This window comes from Pleurodeles waltl, chromosome 5, assembly GCF_031143425.1.
Source record: "Pleurodeles waltl isolate 20211129_DDA chromosome 5, aPleWal1.hap1.20221129, whole genome shotgun sequence".
Classification (NCBI taxonomy): Eukaryota; Metazoa; Chordata; class Amphibia; order Caudata; family Salamandridae; genus Pleurodeles; species Pleurodeles waltl.
Window position 1 is genome coordinate 783212185 of NC_090444.1, and position 19265 is coordinate 783231449.

Here is a 19265-nt window from a genome sequence, read left to right on the forward strand (position 1 = left end):
GCTTTGTGGAGCCCTCCTGCAGTTGCTGCTTCTGCCTGTGCTAGAGGACAAAGACTAGACTTTGTGTTGCCTTCCTTCTTGTGAAGAACTCTCCGAGGGCTTGATTTAGAGCTTGCCTCCTGTTTGAAGTCTCAGGGACAGCAAAAACTTCTCTCTGCCAGCACTTGGAGTCTCCGGAGAGACTCCTCTTCTGCCAAGTGGTGCCCATCCAGTTCCTGGGACCCTGAAAGGAGAAGCTGGCAGCCTAAGAGTGAGAAATCCAGGCACCGAACGCCGTGCGGGGAAAAGATCGACGCAACTCTGATCTGCGGCTGAAAAATCGACGTGCCGCCGGCTACGCGCCTGTAAATCAGCACTCGCTTGCAACGCGAGCTGAAGATCGATGCCCGGGGCTGGAAAAACAACACACAGCATCACTGACAGAGGCTGGTGATATCGCAACCCGCGCTACGTGGTTTTTGGATCATCGTGCGGCTGGATGTCCGACGCAAACATTGCTGGGCATGTAAAAATGACACAAGGCCTGCCCGACCCGAGAGTGTTGACCGGATCGACGCATCGCTCTCCTGCGGAGACAGGAAACGACACACGCCGACCCGACGAAAGGAGAAACGATGCAAGGTGTAACTCGTGAGTGAAAGCAACGCATCACTCGCCTGAGTGGTGTTATTTTTGATGTGCCCAAGGTACATTTTCACGCTAACAGCGTTAGTGTGTGTTTACGATTACATGAAGACTCTTTTTGCATTTTTAGTGATAACATGACTTGTGTGTTGTGGATTTTTGTCCTTTTGGTCTTGTTTTGTTGAGATACATAGTTTATATTTTTCTAAACGTGTGTTGTGTCATTTTGTAGTGTTTTCATTAAGTTATTGTGTGTGTTGGTACAAATACTTTACACCTAGCACTCTGAAGTTAAGCCTACTGCTCGTGCCAAGCTACTAAGGGGGTGAGTGGAGCTTAACTGGGGGTGATTCTCTTTTTACCCTGACTAGAGTGAGGGTCCTTGCTTGAACGGAGGTAACCTGACTGCCAACCAAATACTCCATTTCTAACAACCTCCTGATTGTGTACAGAAAATAGATGCATTTCCTCAATGATGTGGATCTATCAACACTGCAACCAGAATTTAAGGTACTTTGGTTCAGTGGAGCTTTTGCCTTCTAAGCACTAATTTACAGTTTATTCTTTAAAAATTAATAATTCAAGTTCTACTTATTGTTTTTTTGTCGTGTTAGTCTTGTCTTATTTGTTTAATTAAGCTCTAATTTTCTAACCTGGTTTGAGATCCTTTTTGTTTGGTGTTTTCACTGTTTTAATGGTTGAAGTGTTGCATAAATACTTTAACATTGCCTTCAAGTTAAGCCTCTCTGCTCTGTGGCAAGCTACCAGAGGGTCAGCACATGTTAATTTTGAGCTGGCTTGTGCCTTATCCCAACAAGATTGTAGATGCTGCTTGAACCCAACTTCTCAAAAATGTCAACATGGTCTAGTCTATCAGATTCAAATAATGCTCTTTAGCACCCTGTCACAGCATCAATGGGCCTAATTGGGTCCCTGTATCCCTGTTGTGTGGGCAAAATTGATGCTTCACCGCTGTTGTGTGGGACTGAACAGATGCATCACCTTCAGAAACACCACAGTGTGTTTTCTTCAGAGCATGGTCCCTGCATCCCCATCCACGACAGCCTAGATGATGACACTCACACTCCGCATCGCAGACTCTGTGCCCATGGGAATCAAGGCGTCACCTCGACGTCAATGCTGCTATAACCTGCACCTGAGCTCCACCGCATTGCGGCACTGATGCATCAAAATTGCTGCATGAGGATCGTTGATGCATTTCTGTTAGTCTTTTCATCCTTGGCGTGGTCTCCCTTAACTTTTTGCCTCTGTTTCCCAGGTTGTTGATGTGAGCTGGACTCTGTTTTTGCTGTTTTTGTTACTCTGAGCACTTTACCACTGTTTACCAGTGCTAAAGTGCAAGTGTTCCTAAACAAAATGTTTATGTAAGTGGCTTATCCATGATTGCCATATTTGATGTACTAGTAAGTCCCTAGAAAAGTGCACTAGAGGTGCCCAGGGCCTGTAAATCAAATGCTACTAGTGGGCCTGCAGCACTGGTTGTGCCACCCACATAAGTCGCTCTGTAATCATGTCTCAGACCTGCCACTGCAGTGTCTGTGTGTGTAGTTTTAACTGTAAATTCGACTTGACAAGTGTACCCACTTGCCAGGCCTATACCTTCCCTTTTCTTACATTTAAGACACCCCTAAGGGAGGCCCTAGGTAGCCCCAAGGGCAGGGTGCAGTGTATGGGTAAGGTAGGACATATAGTAATGTGTTTTATATGTCCTGACAGTGACATATTGCTAAATTCCTTTTTCACTGTTGCAAGGCCTGTCCCTCTCATAGGTTAACATGGGGACTACCTTTAAATCTGATTAAAGTGCAGATTCCCTTTGGGAACGGATAGACATGTGGAGTTTGGGGTCTCTGAGCTCACAATTTAAAAATACATATTTTAGTAAAGTTGGTTTTAAGATTGTGTGTTTGAAAATGCCACTTTTAGAAAGTGAGCATTTTCTTGCTTAAACCATTTCTGTGACTCTGCCTGTTTGTGGATTTCCTGTCTGGGTAAATTTGACAGCTGGGCTGGTTGCACCTCTCACTAGACAGTGACACAAAGGGAGCTGGGATGTAGTCTGCATTTCCTGATGAGCCATCTGTGCCGGGAGGGAGGGGAGGAGTGGTCACTCACACCTGAAAGTGCTGTGCCTGCCCTCACACAATGCAGTCTCCAACCCCCTGGTGAGTGTCCGGGGACCTGGGCAAGGCAGGATTTCACAATCAAGAGAGACTTTGCTTTAAAGCAGGCCTACTTCAAAGGAGAAAATGGGTAAAAGAAGGGCACCAAAAACCACAGACTTTAGAACATTTCTGGAAACCAAGAGGAGCCTCTGCCTGAAGAAGAGCTGAAGAGCTGAGGAAGGAGAGATGCCCTGCCTGTGACTGTGCTTTGTGGAGCCCTCCTGCAGTTGCTGCTTCTGCCTGTGCTAGAGGACAAAGACTAGACTTTGTGTTGCCTTCCTTCTTGTGAAGAACTCTCCGAGGGCTTGATTTAGAGCTTGCCTCCTGTTTGAAGTCTCAGGGACAGCAAAAACTTCTCTCTGCCAGCACTTGGAGTCTCCGGAGAGACTCCTCTTCTGCCAAGTGGTGCCCATCCAGTTCCTGGGACCCTGAAAGGAGAAGCTGGCAGCCTAAGAGTGAGAAATCCAGGCACCGAACGCCGTGCGGGGAAAAGATCGACGCAACTCTGATCTGCGGCTGAAAAATCGACGTGCCGCCGGCTACGCGCCTGTAAATCAGCACTCGCTTGCAACGCGAGCTGAAGATCGATGCCCGGGGCTGGAAAAACAACACACAGCATCACTGACAGAGGCTGGTGATATCGCAACCCGCGCTACGTGGTTTTTGGATCATCGTGCGGCTGGATGTCCGACGCAAACATTGCTGGGCATGTAAAAATGACACAAGGCCTGCCCGACCCGAGAGTGTTGACCGGATCGACGCATCGCTCTCCTGCGGAGACAGGAAACGACACACGCCGACCCGACGAAAGGAGAAACGATGCAAGGTGTAACTCGTGAGTGAAAGCAACGCATCACTCGCCTGAGTGGTGTTATTTTTGATGTGCCCAAGGTACATTTTCACGCTAACAGCGTTAGTGTGTGTTTACGATTACATGAAGACTCTTTTTGCATTTTTAGTGATAACATGACTTGTGTGTTGTGGATTTTTGTCCTTTTGGTCTTGTTTTGTTGAGATACATAGTTTATATTTTTCTAAACGTGTGTTGTGTCATTTTGTAGTGTTTTCATTAAGTTATTGTGTGTGTTGGTACAAATACTTTACACCTAGCACTCTGAAGTTAAGCCTACTGCTCGTGCCAAGCTACTAAGGGGGTGAGTGGAGCTTAACTGGGGGTGATTCTCTTTTTACCCTGACTAGAGTGAGGGTCCTTGCTTGAACGGAGGTAACCTGACTGCCAACCAAATACTCCATTTCTAACAACCTCCTGATTGTGTACAGAAAATAGATGCATTTCCTCAATGATGTGGATCTATCAACACTGCAACCAGAATTTAAGGTACTTTGGTTCAGTGGGTCAAAAGGGGTCCATGTACCCGGCCTGCGTACCATTGTGGTCAGCCTGAACTTTTTACTTTTTCCCAGTCCGGCGCATCCACATATCCCCAGTTGGAGCTTTTGCCTTCTAAGCACTAATTTACAGTTTATTCTTTAAAAATTAATAATTCAAGTTCTACTTATTGTTTTTTTGTCGTGTTAGTCTTGTCTTATTTGTTTAATTAAGCTCTAATTTTCTAACCTGGTTTGAGATCCTTTTTGTTTGGTGTTTTCACTGTTTTAATGGTTGAAGTGTTGCATAAATACTTTAACATTGCCTTCAAGTTAAGCCTCTCTGCTCTGTGGCAAGCTACCAGAGGGTCAGCACATGTTAATTTTGAGCTGGCTTGTGCCTTATCCCAACAAGATTGTAGATGCTGCTTGAACCCAACTTCTCAAAAATGTCAACATGGTCTAGTCTATCAGATTCAAATAATGCTCTTTAGCACCCTGTCACAGCATCGCCTAAAGAATGCTGCAGCTGGCATAGTGGAGGCAATTCTTAACATGACAGGTCCCTGTGATACAACACTGGCATAAATAGTGGTACTGGCATACTGGAGGTAATTCTTACCATATGGGGCACCTGTGTAAGAATAGTGGTACTGACATCCTTGAGATAATTATTTGAATAGAGCAAGCATGGAAGTATGCTGCTGCCAACTCATTAGAAGTAATGTTTGGCATAATGGAGGGACAGCACTGCATAATGCACATCATAATTATGCAGTCTCAGTCCTATAAGAAACAAGTAGGGGTAGGAAAACATACTACCGGGGCGTATCATGAGAGTGTGCTTTTGCAAAGGGCACAGCTGTGCTTCTGTTTTGAGAAGACTCCATTTTCTAAAGCACATGCATTTAACTTGGATTTTCTCTGAGTTATTGTTTTTGCTGCATACAACAGAGCTGGGAAACAGACGGAGGCAATAAGGGCACACTGTTCCAGTGCTCTGCATTCTTCAGCGCATGTACTACTACCTTGATAGATCTCAGTGTTAAATGCATGCATTTTAGAACTTCCAGCTTCTAAAACGGGAGCAATTGTCCCCTGCGCGTACGCACACCTACATGATATGGTCGCAGAATGTTTCTTGCACTTAGCGTTCACTAGTTGCAAGAACTGTACACTGAGGAAGACGGGGTTTTATAATGCCCTGTGGTCAAAATCACAAGGAAAGAATTTCACGGTTCAGTTCTTATGAATTATTGCACAGAACAAACACATTAACTTTCAGACCTTTGTATTGTGTACAAATCAATGTGAGGCTATTAAAAAATGTTCTTAATAGCACAATACCTAGTGGAAACCATTGTTCATTTCTGTAATGACAACTTGAGTCACTCAAGCATATTAAGCAAGCGAGGTGTAGAAATCCACAGATTTCGTTGTGACTAAGAACTCCTATGCCATTTGTTAAATGACCCTCACGTGCATCAGGTTTTTGATACATAAGTGCACATCTGGAATTTGCATATTTGTCTATGTACGTCTCGTGGTACTTGGGGCCAATTTATCGCAGTCAAGTAAAAAGAGGTCTGCCAACTATCAGTGAATTTCCAGACCACAGAGCTGTAAATTCTCTTGCCTTAATTTAGAGGCGTACAGCAAAAAAACAGTTTGCAAGAATGAAGTCAAAATCCACCCAGTTGAGCGCAGACCTTCCAACAACCTCAGCTGTTTTTCCTGTCCAGACAGCAGTCCATAGCCTTGCTAATCTTACAGGAAAAAACACAATATTGTCTGTGCACTGGTTGAAAACTTTGGTAGTAAGGAACATTGAAATTCTCTTTTCGGAAAACAAACTCCTACTTTAAAGTTTGAGTTTCAAACGTAAATAAAATGAATACAGGCTGTCTCACCATGCCATCATGTTGCAGCAGACAAATCAGCCAATTATTTTGTCCCCATGTTCAATGCAGCGCAACTTTTCTTGTGCCCCTTAGTACCCCCCTACTACCACCATGTGTGCACCGTAGTGCAGGGTAGGGGGCCATAGCGTCATTTCTTTACGCTATTGATGTACTCTGCAGGAGTAGCGCCAAAATTTTGGAGCAACTCCTGCAGAGTACATAGGGGCCCATTGAACATAATGGTGTGTTCCCTTTAAATGCCTGCTCTGAACAGGCGTTAAAAGTGCCAAAAAAAATGATGCAGCAAATCTCCTAGATTTCCTTGCGCCATTTGTTTGCCTCCCTAAAGAGGGAACTCCACCTTTGTATACATTATGCCAGGTGCAGCCATAATAAAGTGCAAAAGGTTACAAAGTGGTGCAATGCATGCATTGCACCACTTTGTAAATATGGTGCAGCGTTGTTGCCCTTTTAATGCCACATAGCACCAAAAAATTACACCAATGTGGTGTTAGAAAGGCACTAGGGGCTCTTAAATATGCCTGCAAATGTCTCACCACAATCTTTTTAGAAAAATCAATGGAAACCTACAAAACGTATGAACACACTCTAGCAAGTGTAGAAAAGGGTAAACAATGCAGGTTCTGCAATGTCGAATTCAGATCAGATTTTCAAGATAGCCATTCAGTATTTAAAATTATTAATTATTTTAACAATGTTTGTAAATGTGTGTTTTGTAGCATTCATGGATTCTCCAATGGACCCACCATTTCGGACCTACTTTTTACTCTACTATAAGAACATTATAGGTGGAAAGTCAAGGGCAAATGCACTTATAAACTAGGATTAATGGTAGTTGTACAAAAATTTGAAGATACAAATGAAGAAAATGTATGCAGGAATTCTGTGTTCGACACAGACTTTCCATTCAGTCTACGTTGCTGGTCGGTACACTCAGGAGTGTGATATTTCACAAGCAGTATTAAATTAGCATCCAATAAACCTTACACTACCATTATGACATCAGTGGTCATAAAATAGTAAAGGATGTGTCTAAAATATGTTTTAGTGAATAAACATTTGTCTTGTTGAAGGATTAAGAATGAGTATCCCTGGCAAACTGATCCTAAATTGTAATAAACGGCAAGTAAATATATTATGTCTGTGGGCATTATAAGAATAACCAAAATTGCTAATTAATGTCGACAGACGTTGGAAAATGCTTTATCTTTGTGGTCTGGTGATATTATGGAACCGTGGGTGGCATAACTGACAAAATACTCCAATGCTACCAACAGACAGGTGGTTGAATCAATGTTCTTCAGATGTAACAGCAGCTGCTCAGAAAAACATTATTGCATAAAGACAAAAGCCTTACTCATTTATTGCATGCGACAATATTAAATTGTTCATTTTATTTGATAGCTTTTTGGATGGCCCTTCATCTCATAAAGTCAGCAGAAAAAGAAGAGTATTGCCTTTCTTTCTAAATAATGTAATATATTTGAGACCCTTATTTAGAGGACGTCTAATATTTGGAAAAACTGTGATAATGCAAATGGTTACCCTTGCATATATTAAACATGTGGTAATTATCGTGAAGAAAACATGCCAGCCTGAACTGCAGCTAAAATGAAATGAATATCTACATGCCTGTGTCTAAAATGCATTGTAAAATAGTGAAAGTACTGTAAACAGAGTAACGCAGAGTAACGCAAATCCTCATGACAAATAAACAATGTTATGGACAGGACCTAGAAACTAATTTGAACAGACCAGGTAGCATATATAAAGTGGCTGTGGCTCAGTGTAGCAACGAGCTCTACCATCAGTGATTGAAGGCAATTAATCATCCCTCATGTCCATACCTCTTTCACCTCTGTGCCGCTATTGCTGATGTGAGATGTGAAGGAATCAGCGATCTTTCCTTGCCATTTATCTGTAAACATCCCAGGTACCGGTGTACATTATTTCTTTAACTGATTTGTCAAAGGGCCGAGGGTCTGTAGTGGAACGCCCTCGTTAGCACAACTGATGCACATATACAAGGCTCTGACGGTCCGACACTGGGCTATACAGTGACCACAAATAGCCCGAAAAACTTGTAGATATAATAGATGTGTAATCCTTCAAGACTCTATTTGATACATGAAACTATTTTGTAACCTGGTTTCTGAGGAACGAGGAAGTAGCAGCATAGCGTATCATGGTGATATGCAGGGCCGGTGTTAGCGTTAGTGGCGCCCAGTGCGACAATGATTGTAGGCGCCACCAAATGACCACCTCAGCCATGGTCTCCCTCACTACCACCCTTTAACAGAGTCACTGGTCTCCATGACCACTCTGTCTCAGATGCATTTAATAAGTTTTATAGCATCACCTATACCAGTATACGGTAGTGTGTCAGAGTACAGAGGGAAACATTCCTACCTGTGTAATTCATTGTACAGGAAATGTTACATAAGACAGAGGACTACAAGGTGTAGGAGTCAAAGGTCACCCACACTGGTAGGCTGTATAGTTTCAGAGTGCTTGTGATAGAGCGTTCCGTCCTAATAAATTACCTGTATTTGGACGCTCTTGGGTCGATTAATCTTTTGACCAAGTGGGGCTCTATTCACCCGAGATTAGTCAATTTAATCAAATCAATAATCAATAACGAACATAAGCAATGCCCTGATCAACATAACACTTCACAATTAATCCAGAAAACATTTCGGCGAACCATGACCTTTCGGCCATGAATAACCACACCAGTTCATTCAAAGTTAATGAATTTATTTCCCTATATTAACAAAGCTAGCACGATATAAATGTGTCTCAACACCAAATGATATATGTAAATGAACATTAATAGCTGTCCATAACGGCGAAAAAGATGCAATCTATGCAGCATTTGAATAACAATGCATTCGATAATAGCAACGCAAACCACTAAAACTATAATCTGTAATGGGCTAATTGCATACATTAGTCAGCATAACAAGGTCTCAAATTGCATCGTGCAACAAATGAATCCTCATCTAACCTCAAATTAGCATCTGCATGTGGGATTTCAAGCAAAAAAACAATTTAGCAGCATTGATTTGGAAAACTCCTAACTAGGGCTCTTATCAAAAATCAGCAGTTGGTTACCTAAAAAGAAACACAATGCAATTGTACATTTTCCTTTCATATTTACCAAATTCAATCAGCATTCAAGGAAGTCTTCGTCTCACAGGTACCGGTTTCGATCAGCATGGGACGGGGGCAAAGGGGGCAGGGTGGACGGGGCAATTGCCTCACAGCGGCAAGATAAAAGGACAAAACTACTACTTTATGCAAAGGGGCAAATCAAAGTTAAAGTCTCTAGAGCGAGAATTACTTAAAGTCTCTTTCTCTCGATTAGAGAAAGCATCAAAGTCTCATTCAAAATGGCGTCGAACATCAATTGGCATCGTAGAAGATGGCAAAATGACGAGGTCGGCAAGATGGGCCATAATGGCTGCAATGGGCAATAATGTCCTCAATGGGTGCAGTGGGTAATGGCCAATGGCTGCTTTCTTCTTGTGCACCAGGTTTAAATAAACAACAGTTCAAATCCAGTAGGGTCTTCCATTGGAGGGTTCATAGGTTGGCTTCAAATTGTCCAATCAAAAACAACAATTTACAAGCTTCTACCTAGGCATACATTATCCTTGGAGTCGGGAACGTAAGTTGCAACATATTTTACCAATTAACTCACTTTCAGAGCTTCCATTGTCTGCACCTGCAGATTGACCTTGGAGCAAAGAAGAAGATGCCAGGCTGGCACGAAACCTTAAAGATAAGCATGTGAACCGATCTCACTGGAAAAGTACAGCTTCAAGCAAGAATACACGTTTTATTAGCACATTAGAAAAACGCAAGCATCTAAACCGTGAGACAAGACAACTAGGCCGAAGCCTCCACTAAAGTTATGCTAAGTTAAAACATTTCAAACAAGCAAATCATGGCACACGTTTACGGTTATGTCAGATTAGTACAATTCTAATACATCACGTTATATAAAGCACGCTTATAAATGTTGGCGAACTACTCTGAGGGCACATTTGTCCCCGTACAATCTTTATTAGTTCGGTTAAAGTCACACTTGATTATTGCAGCACTACGTTTTATGCGCTAATAAATGTAAAACCTTCATTTCTGCGTCATCAATCCCTCCTCTGATGACTATTTGTCATCACACAAAACTATTCCCACAAATTTTATTCCATTAAAATTCTGTCAGTTCTCTTTGCCTTTTAGTTCCCCTTGTTCTTGCCTTGTATTCTTCTGCCATTCTTTTCATCATTTTCTCTTCCTTCCTTCTCTTAATTCTTGCCATGATCATTAGTATTCCCCTCTTTATTCCCCAAATCCCAAAGATGCAAATTAGTACTATTAGTATTCCCTGTATTATTTTTTTAGTAATATTCCATTCCAAATGCCACCAAAACAATTTCCCACTGAAGCAACTCCCTTTCCAACCTTCTCCCAAACTCCTGGTTCTTTCAATTCCTTCAAGTCTGCACTCTCTTTTGTTAGATTTGCAAGCATTGTTTTAATCTTCACACTGTTGTCTGGTATATACGTGCAACAGTGACGCGCACCAAGCATTTTGCAAACGCCGCCATCCTTTGCTAAAAGAATGTCTAGGGCAAGCCTGTTTTGAAGAGTCATAGCTCTTTCTGCTGCAAGTTCAGCATCCATCAGGATTATAGCACCTGAAAACTTTGTCAACATGTTATCCACTATAGTAGACAACTTTCTTATTTTGATGGAATTCAACACAACTCCCAATGAAGGAATCATGGCTCCAAATATATCTCCTACCACAGCAGCTGCGGTCTCTCTTTTCTGGATACGATGAGATCCAGGCGTCTTTGGAATCACCGATAGGTCATCCAGTTGATAAACCTTTGGGAACACTATACCCAAATAACATCTCCCCCACCATCCCTTTGGAAGACGATAATAGGCATTATTCCCACAAATGTAATATACACCAGGTATGACAGGGTCAAGTCCGTTCAGCATGAATGTCCATTTGGCCTTAAAGATAAACGTATGTTTACATTCACTCGCTCCCACGAAAATGTTATCATAATAAGATTCACCACGATATATACAAAATTTCCCTACATGCCAAGCGTCTAAAGCTATTTTTCCTTGTGTTTTTATTGCGGCAAAAGCATAATTATCTACTGAAGTCCTCTTACTTAACTCCTTTTCTAATTTCGCATTCATTTGTGCCCTTCTATCATCTGTGCGATCTAAAAAGCTTATTTCTACTGCAGAGAGCGAGCAGGTAAGGTTTTCCCTATGAGCGTGAGCTGTTTCAAAAGGTTGCATTGGTTCGAAAAATTCCCTCATTATTTTAGCATCCCAATCTTTAGCAATCTGGCTTAGTTGCGTTATTATAGGAACATATGCAAAGGTAACATCATAATTTGAATAAAAATACTGTATGTTAGTTTGACCATAAAATCTAGAAGTTACTAAACTACATGTAATCCCATATTTAAGAGGCATGTGGTGATAAGTCACCCCTTCCGTTACCGATGTCGGTATCTGTGTACACACATAACAATTTTTCGCATCCATAGTCTCAACATATTCTGTTAGTAGGCGATAGAAAACATTATACGAAAGTTCCTTCTTATCATGCAAGTGTCTCTCATCTAATTCTAGTATTTTCAATGCGGTTAGTTCAGTGACAGTAACAGGAGCAGAAGTAGAAGCTTCAATTTTCTCATTTTCACCCTTACCACGCGTTGCAAGCACTATTGCCATTATTATTAGTACACATGCAGTTATCAAGCCTATACACGCATATTTACAATATTTCACTCTACTGTTTTGTGTAGCGTACTTAGTCATGATCTGTATAAAATCAGAGAGCTAGAAGCACTTATAAAGAAACGATTTAGCAATTAGTTACAAAGCTGAACGAGCGCAATGTTCACACAGTTTTCTTCAGGAGCCCAGTCACTTATCGGTTAGCAGCATTTGTCTCAATTCAGCAATAACTCAGTCTTTTACCAGTTAGCAACGTTGTCTCAAATCGGGTTTAAGAGTCAATCAGGTTATCAAAGTCTTATCAAGTTAGCAAATGTCTCATCCGGTTTAGCAATGTCTCAGCTGGTTGTATCACGTTAGATTATAGCAAGCAATGTAATTTATCAGTTTTTCAGTCAATAGTGTCCATAAAACTTTTCTTTTCTATTGGTATCTCTTCTTCTTCGTTCTCGAGGCTAAGAGATAAAAATTTGTCGGTCCAATCGTCATTGACTACATATGCCCATTCTGGACCGGAATATCTCCTGTTTGGTATCCTTTTCCTTTTCAATTTTGCATCTCTCTTTGATTCTGCCTCACTGGTACTTTCCTCTTTGGCCAAGTCTTTTTCTTCACTTAATGTTGGTACCACGACAGACACTTCCTTTCTTTTCTCTTTCACTCTTGGCCCTTCACTGTCGTCCAACGTTTCTCTAGTCCTTACTTTTACTGGTGATATACTTGGTCTTCTCTTTGCACTGTGTCCACTTGATGGACCTGCGATCTCTTCTGAGGAAGTTTGAACAGTTTCGTTCTGTTCTGCCTTGTCCCCTCCTTCTGGGGAGTCAATCAGGTTTTCCTTTTCTTTTTCTGTACCGTCTGCTTCTGGGAAAGCCCTCCTCTGATCAGGCTCTCCTGCTTCTTCACCTCTTTCGAGCCCTTTGTCACCGTTACTTTCTTCAGGCTCTTTGTCACTTTCAGCTGCTTTGTCGCTGTCTGAGGTTTCTCCTTGGTCTTCCCCAAGTGAATCGGTTGTTTCGTCCTCAGCGAATATTTCTCTCTCCTCTATTTCTGCCTGTTCGCTTCTAGTTCTGTTTTGCTCTGTCTCAGCGCTCGGCACTTTGTTATCAGGTACTGGCAGTTTCAGCGCTTCAACTTCCTCATCTGATGGACACAACACTTTCTTTGTATGACTGGCGTGGATCCAGTTGGGAACTCCCGCACACTTCACAGCGATAGTGGTCGTCAGGATCACTTGGAAAGGGCCTTTCCAACGGGGTTCCAGACACGACTTCCTCACGTGCTTCTTTATCACGACCCAGTCACCTGCTTTCAGTGTGTGTCCTGGACCTTGGATCGGTGACAAGGTGGTTGCTTCCACCTGGTGAGAGAAAGAGCGAACCACGTCAGCCAGACCTTTACAGTAGTCTAACACCATATCATCTGTAATATTCAAAAGCGCGTTTGCGGGAACTGCAGGAAGTCTCATGGCCCTGCCCATGTGAATTTCGTGCGGGGACAATCCAGTCTTTCTGTCAGGGGTGTTTCTCATTGACATTAACACCAAAGGCAATGCGTCAGGCCATTTAAAATTTGTCGATGCACATATTTTCGCCATTCTTGATTTCAGTGTACCATTCATTTGTTCCACCAGTCCTGAGGCTTCAGGGCGATAGCTACAATGCAGTTTTTGCTCAATGTTCAGCGCTGCGCAAAGTAACTTTATCACCTCGTTATTGAAGTGACTTCCTCTATCTGATTCTAAAGAGATCGGGAATCCGAAACGTGGTATCAACTCCCTCAACAATAGTTTTGCAACTGTAAGGCTGTCATTTCTACGTGTGGGGTAAGCTTCAATCCAGTGACTAAAAATGCACACAATCACCAACACATACTTCAGACCTCCATGCACAGGCATCTCAATAAAGTCCATCTGCATTCTGCTGAACGGGCCACTCGCCCTGCCAATGTGGCTCATGTTCACAACCGTTCCCTTTCCTGGGTTCATCTGCTGACAAATGACACAACGATGGCAAACTGCTTCTGCAACTTGACAGAATCTGGGGTTAAACCAATCAGTTTTGAACAATCTTATCATGGCATCTCTCCCTAGGTGAGCCTGCCCATGATAGAACCGCGCTAGCTGCGATAAGAGACTATTTGGTAAAACAAATTTTCCTTCATTTGAAACCCATAACTCATCTGGTCTCCTTGTACATTGTGACTTAATCCAGGAAACTCTTTCATCCTCCCTGACGCTATTCTGTAATGCTTTTAGTTCATCCATTGTATCCACGACCTTCAAGGCAAATGCTTCAGCTGGTTCGAGTTCTGGTTCACTTATCAAATTCCATTCATCCCTGAGCAATATACAGTTCAAGGCACAAAATCTTGCGACTTGATCCGCATATGCATTTCCCAAGGAAACATAGTCCTGTCCTTTTGTATGAGCACTACACTTTACCACTGCAATTTCGGCTGGCATCTGAATGGCGTGTAACAATTCCCTTATTCTCTCCCCGTTTTTCACTGGGGACCCTGAAGAGGTCAGGAAACCTCTCTGTGACCATAGTTGCCCAAAGTCGTGCACAATTCCAAACCCGTACTGACTGTCAGTGTAAATGGTAACCTTCATCAATGTAGACAGTTGGCATGCTCTTGTAAGGGCTACAAGCTCTGCTACTTGTGCGGAATAGACTCCTTGAAGCCAGGATGCTTCCAAGACACCTGTTACAGTACATACAGCATATCCTGCTTTCAAAATTCCCAACCCATCTCTTAGACATGAACCATCAACAAAAATAATATGGTCATTTTCATCAAGCTTAGTATCCCTAATATCAGGTCGGGGTTTTGTGCAAAATTCAGTCACCTGAAGGCAGTCGTGCTCGACGTCTTCAGCGTTCTCAATTTCAGCATTTTCACCGGGAAGCAAGGTTGCTGGATTCAACGTAGTGCACCTTTTCAGCTGCACATTCGGTGAGCCCAGAATTATTGTTTCATACCTTGTGAGTCTTGCTCCAGTCATGTGTTGCGTTCGGGAGCGGGTCAAAAGTATCTCAACTGAGTGAGGGACCATGACTGTTAATGGGTGTCCCATCACTATTCCTTCACTCTGAGTGAGGCTGATACCAACTGCTGCTACGGCGCGCAAACACCCTGGCAGTGCTGCTGCGACCGGATCCAAAGTAGCTGAAAAATACGCTACTGGTCTGTTTATGCCACCATGGGCTTGGGTCAAGACAGACAAAGAACATGCATCACGTTCATGACAAAACAATGTGAAAGGCTTTGTGTAATCAGGCATACCTAAAGCTGGAGCCCTGCACATGCATTCTTTCAATTCAATAAAAGCATCCGTCTCATCTCCTTTCAGCTCAATTTCATCCAAGGCATCCTTCTGGGTCAGTTTCAGTAAAGGCTTTGCTAGAGTTGAGAAGTTGGGAATCCACTGGCGACAGTAGCTCACCATCCCCAAAAACTTCCTCACCTCCCTCCTCGTCTTTGGTGGACTCATTTGAAGTACACTTGTTATTCTTTCCTTCATTATTCTCCGTGACCCTTTCTCTATTTGATGACCCAAGTATTTCACTTTCTTCTGACAGAACTGCAACTTTGAAGGAGACACCTTGTGTCCATTCCTTCCCAAATGGTTCAGTAGAGCAATGGTGTCGGCTGTGCAGCCACTTTCTGTCTTAGATGCAATCAGTAAGTCATCAATGTACTGTACTAGGGTTGACTCGAATGGCAATTCTAACGCTTCCAAGTCTTTCTTTAGAATCTGATTGAAAATTGACGGTGACTCAGAAAACCCTTGAGGAATTCGACACCAACTGTAAACTCTGTCTAAGAATTTGAAACAAAAGAGAAATTGGCTGTCCTCATGAAGAGGCACCGAAAAGAATGCTTGTGACAAGTCGATGACTGAGAACCACTCTGCATCGCAAGGGACTTGAAACATTATCACAGCTGGATTCGGTACTACAGGGCAGCATTTAATTATGATGTCATTTATTTTCCTCAAGTCCTGCACGATTCGGACCTTTCCACTCGGCTTTATTAGTCCCATGATTGGTGAATTACATGGACTGCTTAACACTTCTTTCAATACTCCTTGTTTTACAAACTCGTCAATGAGTTGGGCGACTTTCATGAGGGTGTCTTGTGCCATGTGGTATTGTGGGGTCTGGGGAAAGGTTACATTGGGTTTTACGGTCACTTTCACTGGTTCCACTCCTTTCACCAATCCCACCTCTTTTCCTGTCATATCCCACACTTCCTTTCCGACTGTTTCCCGTAATTCAGCTGGAATATCTTCTTCAGTTATCATCGGAAAAAGTTTAATCAGAGGATATTCTTCATCGACAGTTTCCATCTCATCCCCTTCTACACTGTCCTCTTCTTCCCCATCACTGCTCGTCTGAATTCTAATTCCATCGTTCGAACACATAATCGAACATCCCAATTTGCACAATAGGTCTCTCCCTAACAGTGCTATCGGGCTTGAGTCACATTCCACAAAATTATGTGACCCTTGATAGTTACCAATTCTGACTTGTACTGGATCTGTGATTGGGTTCGTCAGGTGCCTGTTTGCTACTCCCACTACTTGAACTGTTCTCCCTGAGAGTGGCAAATTTGGTACTTCAATGCTCCTAACAGTTGAACGTGTGGCTCCTGTGTCAACCAAGAATAAAACACGATGACCCATAACTCTTCCCTCCACATATGGACCCTTTTGATCAACTTCCAAGGATGCTGCAAGCACACAATTTCCCTCCTCATCTGAACTTTCACTCTCCCATACATTGTTTATTCCATTCTCACTGTGTAATGGGAACTGTTGTACTGTGCCATTTGTATTCATCACCTGACCCGAGACCTGTGGAGGAACCATCACTTGCTGCTGACTCACTGGTGCCAAAGGTATTTGCATTTGCTTATTAGGTACCATGGGAAACTGCTGTTGCATTGGCTGCATTTGCGTCATCTGCATACGGGGCATCTGCATCTGCTGCGGCTGCATGGGCTGTAATCCCTGCAGCTGATTTATGGTCTGAAAATTTGGGTTTGGACCTCTCATTTTCGGTCCCCTCATTGTCTGGAATGCCTTGACATCATTGTTTTGCTGACCAACACCTGCACCTTCCTGCACCACCATCGGGCACTCGCGTTTCCAATGCCCGACGATTCCGCACACGTGACACGGCATCACCCTTTTCATTGCCTGCACACCATTCGGAATCGCAACAGTGTTCAAATCCGGACCATTACTCCCAAAGCCTCCTCTGCCTCTGCCTCTCGCCTGTGGCTGAAACACCATGTTTCCCTGCGGCTGCGGCTACGGTATCTGCTGTTGGAACCCTTGCAACCCTTGCAAACCTGTCTGAGCTGCTTTAAGTTGCATCACCATCACTTTCTCTTTCAACCTTTTCTGTTTCACTTCAATTTCGTCGCTACAGTATTTCGCATAATTCAACACCTCATCAATCGGTTTCGACTGCCAACAAATCAAATGCGTCTTTATCATCTGACTTATCTCTGGTCTCAGCCCTTCCACAAATCTAAACACAAAATGAAGCATGTCCTTCACCTCTATTGTTTCCGTGCCACTGTAGTTCTTGAACGCCTTCAACAACCTCTCATAGTAACCATGAATCGACTCTTTAGCCTCTTGGGCAGTTCGATCAATCTTCTGCCAATCCACATTTTTCGCGGCAACCTTCGTCTTCAAATGCTCAATCACCTTATAGTACAAGCTCATTACCATAGGTGATGGTGCACCCGTATCCCTGTCCCTCTCTGGTTCACTTGTCGGCCAACCTACAGCCCTTTTGCAGTCTTCCCACAAATCTGCCGGAACCACAATCTCAAAGAGGGTGTTCAGGTCTTCCCAAAGACATTTTGCAAGCTTCACAAACCTATCAGTCTGTTGATACCATTCAATCGGTTTCTCTCTCAGTTTGGGAAAATCATCCGTAAAAGACTGAATGTCGCTTCTGTGCCACGGTACATGTATTAATTTTCCCCCTGCTGTCTCCCTCATTGGTAACATGGTTATTGTATCACTACTCTGTGATCTTTTCTCGTTGTGCTCTGGGACACTGTCTTTCCTCTTTTCCTTTTTCTTTGCCCATCTGCTTTCCCATTTGTCTAAGCACCTCCACACTTGTGCACTCTGCAGCAATTCTCTAAGGTGCGTTTTCATGCCTGCTGACCTCATGTGTTCAAAGTCTGTGGTCCCGAAATCCAATCTATAGCTCCTGCTCAAGTGTTTTGTCTTGTCTATCTCAACCCCATTTTTGTCAGCTATTTCTTGCAACCTTCTATGTACCTTGTTCACTTCTCTCGTAATCCTGGGACATAGATACCTCAGCTCTTCTTCCGAGTAGGACTCTAACCTATTCAAACCCATAGTCCCTTCCACCAATTCTTCTGCTTCCATGTTCAACCTGACCTTATTCAGATAGTCTTCTCCCTTCCCACTGGCTGAGCTTTGTGTGGAATTCAGACTGTTGAACCACTGCGTCAGCTGTTGCGCATTCAGCCCCATCAGTGTAGCATTCACATCGACTGCCATTGATGGTTGCGGCAACTTTTCAGTGTTCGATGCTAGCGGTATCATCAGTGGGGGACTCGACCTCACCACTGTTGACTGAGCACATATGGGACTAAACTCCACCAAGGACCCAGATCCAGTTGGCAGAGCCGCTATCGGAGTTGTCTCTGGAGTGTTTTCTATGCACCTCCTTTCCGTCCCATTCTGCACCACTGATCCTTGACCGCTCATACCTGAGTTAGGCTGAATGTACAAAGGTACCGGTGGACCTACAGTAATGGGTAGGGATATCGCATCTGGGTTCTGTCCATTCCCCAGGTTCTGAGGCATGTTCATTCCCACACTATGGGTCATCATTGCCGGCATGCCCGTCTGACTCCCCGTCATCTGAGCATGTGCGGTTCCCCCCTGCATCTGCTTTTGAGACATCAAAGGCTGGGTTGACTCAGCTTGTGCCAATGTTGGGTTGCGACCATTCTGTACTCCCATTACGGTTGGATCTAGAATCATTCCCGTACTGTTGTCACTGCTGTAGTACCTTGGGACCTGCGGCTGATAATTTTCTGCTGTTTTCAATATAGGCACATCTGGATATATTCTCCTAACCTGCGGTATCTGCGGGGTGAACAGTAAACTCGGGTCCTTAGATCCCGATGGCGTTTCTGAATTCGGAGTTTCATTATTCTGTACCGGTGCCGGAGGGGCAGAACTGGTACTTGGACCTTGTTCACTCTCTGCATAAGGTGGTGGACGGTTGTTCAGCAATTGCATGATGAACTCCTCATCCTCTGACTCGTCTTCTCTCCTTAACTTTTCCTCGTCCTCTCTATCTTTGGAACACCTCCTGTTTGTCTTACAGGTAGCTTTCTTGCCTGTCGCTTCTTCTTC